Raw genomic sequence first — 14,765 nt, forward strand, 5'->3', positions numbered from 1 at the left:
TTGGAGTTTGTGGCAGAAACAAGGCAGGAGTAAAGTACCGTTAGGTTTTTGGACCAAAAAGTTACCTGATGCTGGTGAACGTTACACACCCTTTGAGAAACAGTTACTTGCTTGTTATTGGGCTCTGGTGGATACCGAGCAATTGACTTTGGAACATGATATAGTTCTGCGTCCGGAAATTCCTATCATGCAGTGGGTTCTGAGTTCGCCGAAAACTCACCGAATTGGACACGCTCAAGAGGCGAGTGTGATTAAATGGAAATGGTACATACAAGACAGGGCACGTGTGGGCCCGAAAGGAGTTGCTTCTTTACATGAGCAGGTGGCGCGAGTGCCATCGACTGAGACTGAGAGTGAATGTTCCGTACCTTTAGCACAGGAGTCTCCTGTCAAGTGGGGTAAGCCTTTTGATGATTTGTCCGCAGCGGAAAGAAACCATGTTTGGTTCACTGATGGTTCAGCGAGGTTTATAGGGATGACACGGCACTGGAAGGCGGTGTCCTATAATCCGATCACACAGAAATTGTTGAGCACAACTGGTGAAGGTAAAAGCAGCCAATTTGCCGAGCTTTACGCTGTTTACCAAGTTTTGAGACAAGAGTTACCTGGTACATGTCATATTTTCACTGATTCTTGGTCTTCTGCCAATGGACTGGCTGTTTGGTTGCCAACTTGGCATTCCCATAATTGGAAGTTACATTCCAAAGAATTATGGGGAAAAGAGTTATGGCAAGAAATTTGGGAGATGCTCCCACAGAGTACTGTTACAATCTTCCATGTGGACGCTCACACCCCGATAGATTCTCTTGACAAATTTTTTCATAACATTGCAGATGAGAAGTCTAAAATTGCTGAGGCAGTGGTGGACAGGCAAGATTCTGATATTGCGGGATTGGCGAAATGGGCACACCAGAAGGCAGGACATTTTGGAGAGAAGGCCACTAGCAGGTGGGCTGCTGATCGAGGAATTTATATTCCCTTAGATTTAATCAAAAATGTTATTTTACACTGCCCCGTTTGTCAGCATATCAGACGCCGTAAGGTGCCCCAAATTGTTAAAGGTCATTTACATCGCGGCAAATTGCCCGCTCAAATTTGGCAGATCGACTACATTGGTCCACTTCCCATGAGTAGGAATTGTCAATATGTTTGCACTATTGTTGATACATACAGTGGCCTGCTGGTAGCCCTTCCCTGTAAGCAAGCTACCCAATTGAATACCATTAAAACATTAGAATTAATTATGATGTACTATGGTGTGCCATTCCAAATTCAATCTGATAATGCATCCCATTTTCGTGGAAGATTGGTACAGGAGTTCTGTGCGGAAAACAATATTGAATGGATATTCCATATCCCCTACTACCCACAGGCCTCGGGCCTGGTGGAGAGATTGAATGGCCTGCTAAAGGACCAGCTGCGTAAGTTAACGGATGACAAGTATAAAAATTGGCGAGACTTTTTGCCCCAAGCACTATTGATTTTGAATAATCGTCCTTTTTTAAATGCTGAATCTCCACTCATGCGTTTGTTTCCCCCGAATGCTGAGGCTATGCCTAATGAAATCAGAGAAACTGTGATGTATTGGGAAATTACTCCCGGAGCTTTGGCTCCATGTAGAGCGACCCCAGGGTCAGCAGGTTTAGACTTGCATGCTATGGATGACATTGTTATAAAAAGTAGAGATCGAGTCATCATAGAGACAGGTGTTGGTGTTCAGATACCACCTGGAAATTTCGGATTGATCGCCCCTAGATCGGGGCTGGCTGTAAAAGGCATTCAGGTGCTTGGAGGAATTATCGACAGTGATTATCAGGGAGAGATTAAGGTGCTCCTGCTGAATAGCAGTGAGGTTGACTTACTGATACATCGCACTGACCGAGTGGCTCAATTACTCATAATGCCTGTTTTCAGTGGTGTATTAATGAAAGGCACTGCTCCAACGTTGCTAACTGTACGTGGCCAGAAAGGTTTTGGCTCCACGGATAATCCTGGGGCCAGAGTTTGGGTGCAGTCGCCTAAGAATCCCCCTGAACAAGCAGAGGTCATTGCCACCGGTCAGGATAATACCATTTTGGTTATGAGACCAGGGAAAGATAGCTGGGAAGCGGTCCCGGCTGATAAATGTTATTTACGAGAATGATTAATGCCTGTATTTGGTTCTCTTTCAGATCATTCTTTGGATTGTTGCTGCAGGATGTGTCGGAGCCGGACTGTTTTCGGACTGGTACGACGAGAAAGGAGGGATCCTATCAACCCGGGATGAACTGGGAACCCGAGTGTTGCGTTCCTTCGCTGCATGGGATTCATCATCGAACTTTTGGACCGCACTTGCTAAGAGGGTGACTGACGCCCCTCACTTCTGTTTGACACCGATGAGATCTGTACATGATATTCTGGCGACCTGCCTGGTTGCTGTCCCCGCCTCATTGGAAACTTTAACTCATATTTTTAATGTCTCGAAGGCCCGTCCCAATATTCTCCTGGGTGATTTTGCTCTGACATGCTATTAGACGCCCAGGGTGAACGTAGGGCCATTTTGCAAAATAGAGCAGCCATTGATTATCTTTTGCTTAAACATGGACATGATTGCTCGGACTTCGAAGGTCTCTGTTGTTTTAACTTGTCTGACCATACACAATCCATTCGTGCTCACATCGACAAGTTGCGTGACTTAACAGAAGAAGTTAGAAAACACATTGACCAGGGCTGGTTTGACTGGCTCTTTAATTGGTTACCTGATATACACGTGCTACGCCAAATATTAGGTGGTATTTTGATTGCTGTTGCTGTTTTGATTTCTATCTGTTGCTTTATTCAGTGTATTCCTTCATTATTTCAATTCTGCATACTTGGTACTAGACATAGATCAGTTAGCTTTGTTTCATATTATTCTTCCACAGATGTTAGCTCCATTTAATGAATGTATAATAGACTGAAGTCAAGGGTGAAATGTACTGCTCGATTTTTCCGGTCTTATTGTGTTGAAGGGTGATTTAGGTGACTTCAGTCTCTTCCCATTCAAGTCTAAGGGTTAGAGTAGTGTATAGAGCCTATTTATTAGGCACTTCGACATGATCCTGTGTTCTTCCCCATAGATCAGGGTTTGCATATACATCCTAGGGGATAGATTCGTTAGTATTAGGGGTAATCTGTTCTGTAGTGAGGGTATTTCATGGAGCCGTGCTGAATTCAGGCCTGGTAGGCCTTAAACGGGAGAGACTCCATCTTTCCTCCTGCTCTGGCAGCTCGGGATGTTTCTAGGTCATAGGCAGTGTTTTAGTTAGGAGGTGTTATTCGCTTGGAGAGAACCGGTTCAGGCCGGCCCTTATCGAAGGATTGTATTTTTCTTCATGCCGAAGACACTACATCAGGCCGGCCGGCTGGGAACGTGTCCTTGGCACGGGGAGGTACAAGAATTTGGTGGGCGGCAGGTTACGGGCTGGAATTTTCCATGAGGAAATGCACGTCTATATTAGTAAAAGTTTGAGGCAGATACTGGCACTTGCTTCTAGTCCATGGGCGGCACCTGGCCGTTAGTAGTAAAGCTGCTACTTATTCCAGGGAAGACAGATGACAAACTTGGAGGTGGAGAAAAACCGAGAAATAGATATTCCAAAGAGAAGAGAGTAGCCGATGAGGAAGAGGTCCCAGTGACTCGGAGAGGGAGACGGGAGTAAACCCGTGATTGCGGAGGTGTGACTTCCAGGCGAAGCCGAGGCGCAGACGAGAAGGGAACCTAGATGACCATTGAGTGCAGGCTACATACGACCAAGGTGATGTCAACCCCTTACTATTAGAGTGTACAACTCAATCTTTCACTTTTCTTTGCAGGTTATGTGATATGTATTATGTTCCGTGAGTGTGTATGTAATAACTAAATAAAGTAGTAAAGCAATATGTGCTACGTGTTCTTGTGTAAGAGGGTAACCTATTCTTCTAGTCAGCTGTGACTTGACATGGACAGATGTTAATCCTGATCAGGTAGGTGGTAACTGAATAAGGGAGAAAGGAGCCCTTCGAACTGGGGAACAAGTTGTGCTCAACTAGCTGTCTTTGTGTGATCTGATATATAGTAACACTGATTCCCTTGTTGTATGTCGTGGTAATTATAGGATGAACTCGTGTTAAGGCTGCCGTCTGGGCAGGAAGTCCTGGGTCCGTTTGGGACCGCGAGGCTGTGACTGCCGTCTGGGCAGGAAGTCTGTGGCTGCCGTCTGGGCAGGAAGTCCTGGGTCCGTTTGGGACCGCGAGGCTGTGACTTGTCTAAGGCTGCCGTCTGGGCAGGAAGTCCTGGGTCCGTTTGGGACCGCGAGGCTGTGGCTGCCGTCTGGGCAGGAAGTCCTGGGTCCGTTTGGGACCGCGAGGCTGTGGCTGCCGTCTGGGCAGGAAGTCCTGGGTCCGTTTGGGACCGCGAGGCTGTGGCTGCCGTCTGGGCAGGAAGTCCTGGGTCCGTTTGGGACCGCGAGGCTGTGGCTGCCGTCTGGGCAGGAAGTCCTGGGTCCATTTGGGACCGCGAGGCTGTGACTGCCGTCTGGGCAGGAAGTCTGTGGCTGCCGTCTGGGCAGGAAGTCCTGGGTCCGTTTGGGACCGCGAGGCTGTGACTTGTAGGTCTTGGTATATATAGCAGGAATTCCCTGTCCTTAGGTGGTACATATATGTGGTTATTTAGGTGTGAATAGGCCCTAGGGAGGGGGTAACGTTCTGGTTTGGGTTAGAGAGGCTCTGCTGAGCGGGTTCTATCTGATCCGAAAACCCAAGCAGAACAGTGCCGCACACACAAAAGGCCCTGACACCAGGCCTGCCCTTGCCTTTGCCTCCTTGGACAGTTTGGAGGTAGGACCAGAGGAAGGGAAAGAACTGACCAGAAACAGTTTTGGGGGTAGGTCAGGGAATTCCCCACACATGGGCTGGCACCGGGTATAAAAATGGGACCTTCAGAACCTCTCATCTGAACACTCCTGGACCTGTGGAAGATTCAGAAGAAGGACTGCCCTGTTGTCTGAAGAAGAGGGACTGCTTTGCTGACTGGAGAAGAAAGATTGGACCTGCTTGCCTTGAAACCAGGCCACTAAGTGTCAGATGGCTAGCCTCCTGTGTGAGCCACAGGAACACAACTTGTTTCCAGAGGCCTCCTTGCAACTGATCACCTGCCCAGCACCATCTGGACCTGCCTGAGCCCTGATGTTGGCCTCTACTGGAGTGAGTCCTAATCACCAAGAGGCATCCCCTCCCCCCACCCAGGTCCTGGACCCTTTGCTGGCATCAGTAAGAACTCTTCTGAAAGAAAATGTGAAGGTACAGAAGTTTTAAGCTACTCTTGACCGCAAAGTAACCTCGTCACGACAAAAATGTAACTCCCGAAGACAATCGAAAAAGTGAAGCTCAAGCGGGGCCTGCTGCCAAAAGCCAGTGACAATCTGCAATGTGGAGCTCCAGTGGCGACCAGCTGTTCGTACTACAGCAATGACCATCTGTAACGCTTGACCTACTACTCAAGTCAACAGGCCCTCCTTGTGGCCCCTGCAAATGCAAATGGCACTCTTCGCGCCAGACTTGACAAAGTAACTCTTCAGTATGATTAATCTGGTTCCTGTATCTTATCCAAGCTCCATCGTGGTTGACATGAATTTTTGACTTTCCCTCGGTCTAGCGCGACCCGATTATTGTGCGTGTCATTTTGTGCTATTTGGTGCAACGTTCACTTAAAACTTAGAAACTCATATCTCCATTTCAACTGATAGGATTTTGGTTGCCTTGGTGTCATTTTATTTATTACAATTTACTCTAGTTTTCTAAATTGGTGTGGGATTTTTCCTGTTTTGTTTTTGCTTTATTACTGTTTAAATGTTGCATAAATTCTTTACAGATTACCACTAAATTAAGCCCGAATACTTTTGTGCAAAGCTACCAGACAGTTAAGCAGAGGTTAATTTAACGACTTTTGTGGTTCACACTGACATTGTGTTTACTATTTAAGTGGGGCTACCATCCATTCCAACTAATAACCCAATTTCTTACACATGCTTCTCCGTACATACGCCCGACATCTATATTGGCGTATGTCATGTTAGGACGCTGCGTACGTTTCTGAAAATTGTATTTTGATCTGCAAGTATTTCTGATTTGCATATGCTGTGCAAGGATGCAAAGAGTGCTACTAAACAGTGTATTAAATATGTGACTCGAGTATTAGCTCTTTATAGTGCTTTTATATATTTTTTATTTTAATAACACTAAAAATCGAGGCTAGTTTATAGCTATGTGGGGGCAATTCCTGCAGAAAATCACGTTAGATAGGTTGATAATTTTACATGCACCTAGACATCGGTCATATTTGAGCAAAACATTACTCTTTTTCAAGATGATATCAGATTGAAGTTTAAGACAAGTTATGCAGCAACTACATAGCCCTCCCCTCCTCCCCTGGTAGAGGAAGACCCATAATATCTACAGATCTTTAATTACCTGGAGGGGATCCTTGTGAAGACTGCACTTTCACCACTGTTAAATGGCAAGTGTGCCACCATGTTGTTTCGGCCAATGTGGCATTCTCTTTTGCTTTACAGCACAAACCCTCATAGTGGTAGCTTCTTGCTGAAAAACAAAATGGCAATGATCATGATATATAGCGGTTTTCTTCTCTCTGCAGACTCAGGCAGGTAAAATCAGTGGCTCCACGCCTGCAATAAACAAACTGGACTACCACCACCATCAATGGCTGCCCTGCAGATGCAGTGTCGTAGCTAGAGTTTTGGGCGTCTGAGGCGATCCCTTAGTTTGCCGCCAAGTGCAGGTAAGAGCGAGGGAGGGGGGTGCTGGCGACAGGCAACAACAAGTGGGGGTTGCTTGTGACAGAGGACAATCAGTGGGGGGCGGTAGCGACAGACGACGAGGGAGAATTAAAAAAAAGAAAACCTACCTTGCACTTATCTCCACCCCAAAAACGTGACGCCTGAGGCAGACCTCCCCCCAGCTACGTCACTGAGTGGATGGGGGGCTACCAGGTGAAGGGCTTCTGATAGAAGAGCTGGCTGAGGCTTGGGCATCGGAAACCAGCGGGTCCCCACTGCGGAATGGTGCAGGGGAATTTCAAGTATGGCAGGAATGGAGCAGTGCCAATATTTGGTGGTCCTACTTTTCTGCTGAACTCTAAAGGGTTTTGGGCACACTATAAACCATATTTAATATAAATTTCAAACTTTTGAAAAAGTAATTTAAAATGGCCTCTAAATGCATGGCAATGTTGTGGTATGTTTGCATCAGCCATTCTTTCTTTGGCTGTGTTTGTTAACACAGCAGGAGTGGACAAAGTCAGTCTAAACTTTGCCATGTGCAAGCATGAAAGTCTTAACTGTCCTTTGCTTATTTTTTGCAATGTTTACTACATCTTTCTAAAAAAAAGGTCACTATGCCAAGATGCACAATTTATGAAAATGTCTAGTTTTGATTTACTGTTTCCTAACTATTTTTCTGTAAGTGCTTAACGGCATTAGCAACTAAAAATAAACAAAACTAATTGCAATAAATTGGAACGCTTTTAATATGGCATGTGCCATTTGAAAGAAAGACACGCCCTGTAACTGTTTTCACAGCAGTTTCCATGACCCATTAAAAGTAAATATATAGATACCGCCTTCTGGCTTGGATAAAAAAAAACATAAATATATGAGCTTTACAGGACATGCTACACAGATGTTCATCTCTTTATGGACACCTACTGCTGATGGAAGTGGATTTCGATGCTGGATGCTAATGAGATGTCAACTTTGGAAAAATCTAGTGCAAAGATTATCTGTTATTCAACAGCATTTTATGTTGTTAAATTACAAATATTCACCTGAAGACAGATTAGTTTTTTTCATTAAAGGTGGTAAACATACAATACAATGTAAAACACTGTAAATCCGTTGGAAAGGCTACACTCTCTTTGGAGTAACTTTTTATTTCCATTCAGTTCTAACAGTGAATTCAATTACAAAGTATGAAGAAACAACGCATTGTGGTGCATACATTCAAACAAAAGTATGAACTGACAATTTCTCGAAGAAGACCCAACAGTGGGGCATATTATCAAGCCAGGCGATAAAATTATCGCCGCTTTAGCGACCGCAAACTGCCGCTAAAACGGCGATAATGGGCTTGATAATATGCTCTATGGAATTCCAATTGAAGCTCAGGTTAGATGTCCTTCACATTTAACATGGGCTTCAATTGGAATTCCATAGAGCATATTATCAAACCCATTATCGCTTGGCTTGATAATATGCCCCTAAGTTCCATTTCCTCTGGAACTAAATTCCAGAGTAGTATCTCTGAGTAAGGTTTGTGTTTTGAGACTGAGATTACCAGTAATGCTTCACCAGTCTGAACTCTAGAGGTCTAAAGATGTGTTACTTGGGCAGGTGACAAAAGCAAGTATTTCCCATGTACTAATTTCCAAAGAGAGTAGGGTGCGCATGTACACAATCTGACTTGTGCACACACCTCTGGGGCACTACTTGCCCTTGCGTGGGTGTTACAAGGTATAGAAGGTACATGTTGCAGCTCTTCCCACATCTCACACAATGAAGCGCTGGTATATGTGCCTGCTATGGCAGATCTGATCTAGCACCTGGGTGCCACAGAGAGTGGCACGACGAAAGCACGAGACAGAGGTGTGCAATTTCTATAATGTAGAAATCATACTCCACTGCGTATTCTATCCATGAGTAGTAGAGCATAGAATTACACCGCTAGATTAGGAATGGGGATGGAATTCTTTTTCATTACCATATATTTGTCTCTTAAAGCAGATACATATTGTGCTCCCTTGGCTGACGAGGGTGAAGTGGCAGGAGTCTGCTGACATCAGAAGGTTCCTGGCATGAGAATGCTCCAATTCCTGTGGATGGGTGCCAATGCAGAACAAAGCAAAAGGGTGCACCCACTGCCTTGTTCTGCATGGAAGGTCAGGCAGGATATGCACACAGCATCTGTGTTCACTGGCTAACACAGAGGCTGCCTTTAATAAAGGTTCATGCCCTTCCCCTACCTGAACTTTCACCTGGAAGTGTCCAATAAGGACCTCGGGGGTCAAACCCACAGAATGTACCGGGGAGGGAATAGGGAACCTTAGGAAAAATAGGAGGAACAATGTAATCCATGTAATGGGGATTACTGGGAACAATGAGAGTATTCACACATTGTCCCTCCCCGCCTCACAGCTCTTACGGAAGTGTCAAGTCTCTGATCCATCCTCAACTAGGGTGGGCTCTTTATGATTCCTCACCCCATGGACTTTTTGGGAGCACACAGCTCAATATTCCACTCAATTTCCCACTCAGAAAGGTGAGTAAAAACTGGTAGAGTAAACCTATAGTTTATGAACGTTATGCCACGCACCCATAAAGGAATAGATCTCCCTGAAGGTAAGAAATTACCAAAGTTCAAAAAAGCTAAAACCAAGAAAAGTGAAGACACGAAGTCCACCAACAGTGATATGGTTATCCAAACCCCAGGGGTGATGAAGATCCAAACTACACCCAAAGGAGAGACAACTCAGCAAAGGGCACATGCATTTATTGGCACGTGATCCAGGCAGAAATTAAGTAAAACTGCAGAGAAATAGAAATAAATCCTCACTCAAAAAAATACTATAGAGACATAGATATAGCAGAATAGAAAATCTTTTCGAGTAATTATCTATAAAAATATTGGCAAGATGCCACCCTGGTACTTGAACTGAGGAGGTAATGAGGTTTAACCCACAATCATGTTAAAACACACTCCTCAATAAAATCATCCAGAGGAAGAGGAGCCTGAGATGACATGCTCCACCTAAAGCATCCGGAGGAAGAGGAGCCTGAGGTGACATGATCCACCTAAAGCATCCAGAGGAAGATGAGCCTGAGGTGACATGCTCACCTGAGGTGACATGCTCCACCTAAAGCATCCAGAGGAAGAGGAGCCTGAGGTGACATGCTCCACCTAAAGCATCCAGAGGAAGATGAGCCTGAGATGACATGCTCCACCTAAAGCATCCAGAGGAAGATGAGCCTGAGGTGACATGCTCCACCTAAAACATCCAGAGGAAGAGGAGCCTGAGATGACATGCTCCACCTAAAGCATCCAGAGGAAGATGAGCCTGAGGTGACATGTTCCACATAAAGCAAGGAGTAAGAAGGAGTCTCTGGTTTTCTTTGTGGCAGGCCCCGAAGTGTTAGGAGGTCCACTGAACAAGTGCAGGGATTGCTCCCATCCCTGTCATTTTCAGTCAAAGGAACTCATATTATAAATAATCACATCCTGGGGTTCTTTCAGGAGTTGAAGGCCATAGACTTTGGCGCATGCAAGTAATTTGTTACCCCAATTATTTTCCTATTTTAACATCTTAAAATTAATAATCAGTTGATCTGTGGGATATAATACTGTAAGGTCCTTTTTAATCTAATTTGTATAACTTTGTTTGGGAACTTGTTGTAGCTTCTTTTTTCAGACCTGTAATACAGCACACATTCAGCTTCTTTCCCTGAATGTTTTGGTGCCTTTGTCGGTGAGTGTTGAGGTTGAAATGTGAGACAGAGCCCTATCCTGCATTTCTACAGATTTTGTAAGTGTTTTTTTTTTTTTAACATCTTCTCCTTTGATTTGTAATAGGTTTTTTAAAATGTGCAAATGGGAGGGGGTGCGCTAGCTGGCTAAGATGGCGGACGGAAGTCTCTGAGCTCCTGTATGGCCCGAATGCAGACAACAGAAATAGAGGCACCATGGACCTAGAATAAACCTCTGCCATGTCGCCATGACCACCCACAGCACTACACCACCCAAACTCAGAAAGAACGGGTGACAGTGGTGCTTCCTGCCCTAACTGCTCAGACACAGGCCAGGAGACCCGCGCTGACAAGATGGCGGTGCCCACAATATATGGGTATGGCAAGGACATGCCAATTCTTTGGTCATTTCTGCGGTGGACAATAAACTGCCTCACAAGCCCCTCACTGGGCTCTCATTACATCGGGGCACCAGGTGATGACTGCAAAGGCAGAGGGATCAGCAACTTGGGTGGAGGACCTAAGTAGGGGACCCCAGCTCATTGGCGGAGGGTCCCTACCGAGCATCCAAGGTAACAAGCTAGATCTACACTGCCTCGCGGACCTAATAGTAAGTTGCATTAGCACACTGAGATGGAGTAGACATAAGACTTTGGGGGGCACTGGACTAGCATTGCTTTTTAGTTGAAAATAGCTATTTTACACAGTAACCACCTGGCTGCAGATGAAATTGGGAGATAGTGGCACCCTGTTGAGGAAAATCCCCAGTACAGATGGCCTAAAACAGGGGTGCATCTTGGCCTATTTTCTCTTCACCCTCTTTATCTCAGACCTCAAGGGAGAACTAGACGTTCAATTCGCACTCTCTGATCCTTGGACCAAGCCACTATCTAATTGAGCCATACCATGGTGGGCCTTCTGAGGTTGCTAAATGTCCTCTCCGACTACACAGAGCAAAATAAACTAGTGGTAAATTTTGAAAAAACTAAAACCATTATCTTTAGGAGAAGACACAACAAACCAGACTTGTGGTATATGGATGGATTTAACATAGAGAAAGTCTTGGCTAATAGACGCAAAGTGTCTTTTAAGAAACAGAAGGCACCACGCACTCCAGGTTGCTTTTTCAACCCAATTTAAAAAACAGAATGGTCCTAGCAGGACCCTGATCCCGCAGGTTATGCAGGCAAACATTTTACCAATTCTGTCTGGAAGTGAAATCGTGCTGGGTAAAGAGGCTAAATAGCTAGATGCACTCATAGCAAAAATGTACAAACCAGTCTTCCACCTTCCAAAGTCAGCATCAGAAGCTTAGGTCCACTTAGAGTTTGGCCTTCCACAGCAATCAGCCTTCAGAAAAAGTGCATTCCTCAAGCTCTGTTATACGATCAGATCGACACCACCAGATACACTCAATAGTTTAATATGGAGCTAAATAAAGTGTGCTAGAGATAAAGCCACCCATGCTCAATACATGGAAGCATGTTGGGATGATCTTTGACTCCATAAGGCCTGGAGCTTTGGAGTAAGCCAGAACGAATTCAGGAAAGTGGTGAACGTAAGGGCTCAGTGCACAACCATCAATAAGGATACCCTGTCCTGGTGTGCTCACGAATGGATGATTTTATTGTCATATTATCTTTGCGGGAAACAGCCCCATTTGGGAGCAAATTACCAAAGACACATAAAAAAACTAGCTTTCTGGCATTTCACTTTGGAGTTTTTCCACCATTGCATCACTTACCGAAATGGCAAATTCAATCGGAAGACAGCACCTCCATTGGAGCGGATGAGCGTCGCCCCTCTTAAGTGTCCCCAAAAGCCCCAGAGAAGAAAAATGGTAATGTATTACCATTTTATTTTTCATTGTCCAGTCCTGAACTGAGCATCATGATGGGGCGGGGCCTGCTGAGTGACAGCAGGGAGGAGTGGTGGGCAGAAGGCTGCCTTTGTACTGTTTAAAAGGCACATGTCTCTTTGGCTGGCCGTCTTGTGACAGCCAGCCAGACATGCACATTTTAAAGCTCTCAACCCAGCTGTCTCAAGACAGCAAGGTTGATAGCAAGTGCACACATCCAGTGCCCTCGGGAGCGCTGACAGAGGCCACTCCCACCAATCAGGGCACTGCTCACATGCTGGTTAAAAGCACGTGAGAAGGCCAGGATTGGTTGAGGAAGTTTGCTGCGGCCTGCACTGCAGTCCCAGCAGAAGAGGATTGAGTGAGGAGGATGTCATCCATCACGATCCGGTAAGTGTTTTATTTGTATCTTTATTTTTTTTATTTTGTTTCCCCGCGAGCGCACCCACCCATTTGCCCATCTGCCCCCTCCCTCAGTAGATGCCAGCTGCCACTGCCCTCAGAGACGACATTCGGACTGTGAAAAAGATCACGAGACTCTACTCCATTTTATATGTTTATGCCCTGTCCTACTTGAGCACTGCAGGTGGTTACTCTTTCAAAAGTTTAATCTCCTGAGTGTTCGGACGTGTAGGGAAACTGTTAGAGCAGCCATGAACCCGTAAAATACAATATTGAATATTAGGCTGGTCAAGTTTCTGCTAATATCTCTCATTTGATAAAGGCCACTTAAGAGTGAAGATGAAATGCGCCCATTTACAAGTGGGCAATGATTGCATTATACAAGATCATTGTTTCTAGAAAAAAAGAACTGCGTACACTATGTGATTTAATCACAATTTATTGCATGGCTTAACAGTCCCTGTTCCCGCAATTTAGTAAAACGTTTTATGCACATTTCCTGATTTATCCGCGCTTGTTTGATGCCATTAATTTTGCTTCTTTTTTATATATATATATGCTGATTTGCAAAGGTTTTTATTATTCACGCAAAAAAATTATTGTGCACTTATAGTGATATGAGTGAGCTGGAAAAAGACAACTGCCACAAAAGAGGTCTGTGAGCATTATAGCTACCCAGATTGCCATGGGGCTAGCTCAGGGCGTCACCCCTGTGGGGGCGACACATGTGGGGGCACCTCAGAGAGCAAGGAAAAGTGGAAATTCTAGAACCCGAAGCAATACTTGCGGGCCTGAAGGTCTTTGGCCCTTAGGCTTCGGCATGCCTGCCACTGGGGTGGGGCTCCTCCTGTGGGGGGTGCTTGGTGGTGGTGCTGCTTGGTCATTCCCTGGACTCCAGGGGCTCTTAATCCATGGCCTTTACACAACCCCAATACTTAATATCGTGCTGGTGACCTAAATGCTGCCCAAACCACATAAAATCGAGGGCCAACCCTGTTCACATTTGGACCCAGCAGAGCTAAGAATCCCCAACTACAACCCTGACAGCGAGTGCAGCTATAGTGTGCGCCATGGCACTGGGACACAACAATAACATCCTCACAAAGAAGGATCTGAAATCCTGCCTTTAGGACCTGAAGAATGATTGGAGATCTGAATTGAAGGCAGAACTGCAGATATTGACTAGGGACCTTCGCAAGGCTGTGGCATCCCTACGAAAGGAGACCAAACAGATTGAGGACAGGGTCCTGGAGATAGAGGGAGGCCTCCTCACCTTATTGCAATAACATGCATTGCACACAGACAGGCTCCAAATCCTGGAATGTCATGTTGACTCCCTGCAGCTTAAATGTGAAGACTTGAAAAATAGAGCTCCAAATGAAAACATATGGATTCAAAATATCCTAGAAGAAGCTGAGGGCATGGACATCAAGGCATATGTTCTGCACGTGAAAGAGGGGGAAACAATCGACATCGAGCAGGTTCATTTAGTGGGTCCCACATTTAAAATGGTCAATGCCCACCCGAGTGACATAGTGGCCAAATTATCATCCTACCCACAAAGAGTCCATCTTAAAAGAGGCACACAAAATCACTAAACTCCATTATGGCAGAGACGTGCCGATTCTACTCCACGATCTATCTTAGATCATCTTGAAAAAACGTTGCAAACTATAACCACTAACGAACGACCTGAACAAGGCTAAAATTAGATTTAGATGGCCATTCCCCTGTGGAAAGGCCTGCAAAATGGAAAGGAAATAGTGCCATGCAGTAATGGTAGTGGAGGGTCTCAATCTACTGCATATACTTCAACCAGTGACCTGACAGTTTGGATGGAGAGCACAACATCACAGGTGGAGATAGAGGATGCTCCCCAAGACCATGTTGACAACATGCAATGAGAAAGACAGGAAAGAACAGTTGGAAAACTTGACCAGTCTGCACCCTGCATGATCCGGCATGATGACACA

This window comes from Triturus cristatus, chromosome 6 (genome assembly GCF_964204655.1).
Source record: "Triturus cristatus chromosome 6, aTriCri1.1, whole genome shotgun sequence".
In the NCBI taxonomy this organism is placed as follows: Eukaryota; Metazoa; Chordata; class Amphibia; order Caudata; family Salamandridae; genus Triturus; species Triturus cristatus.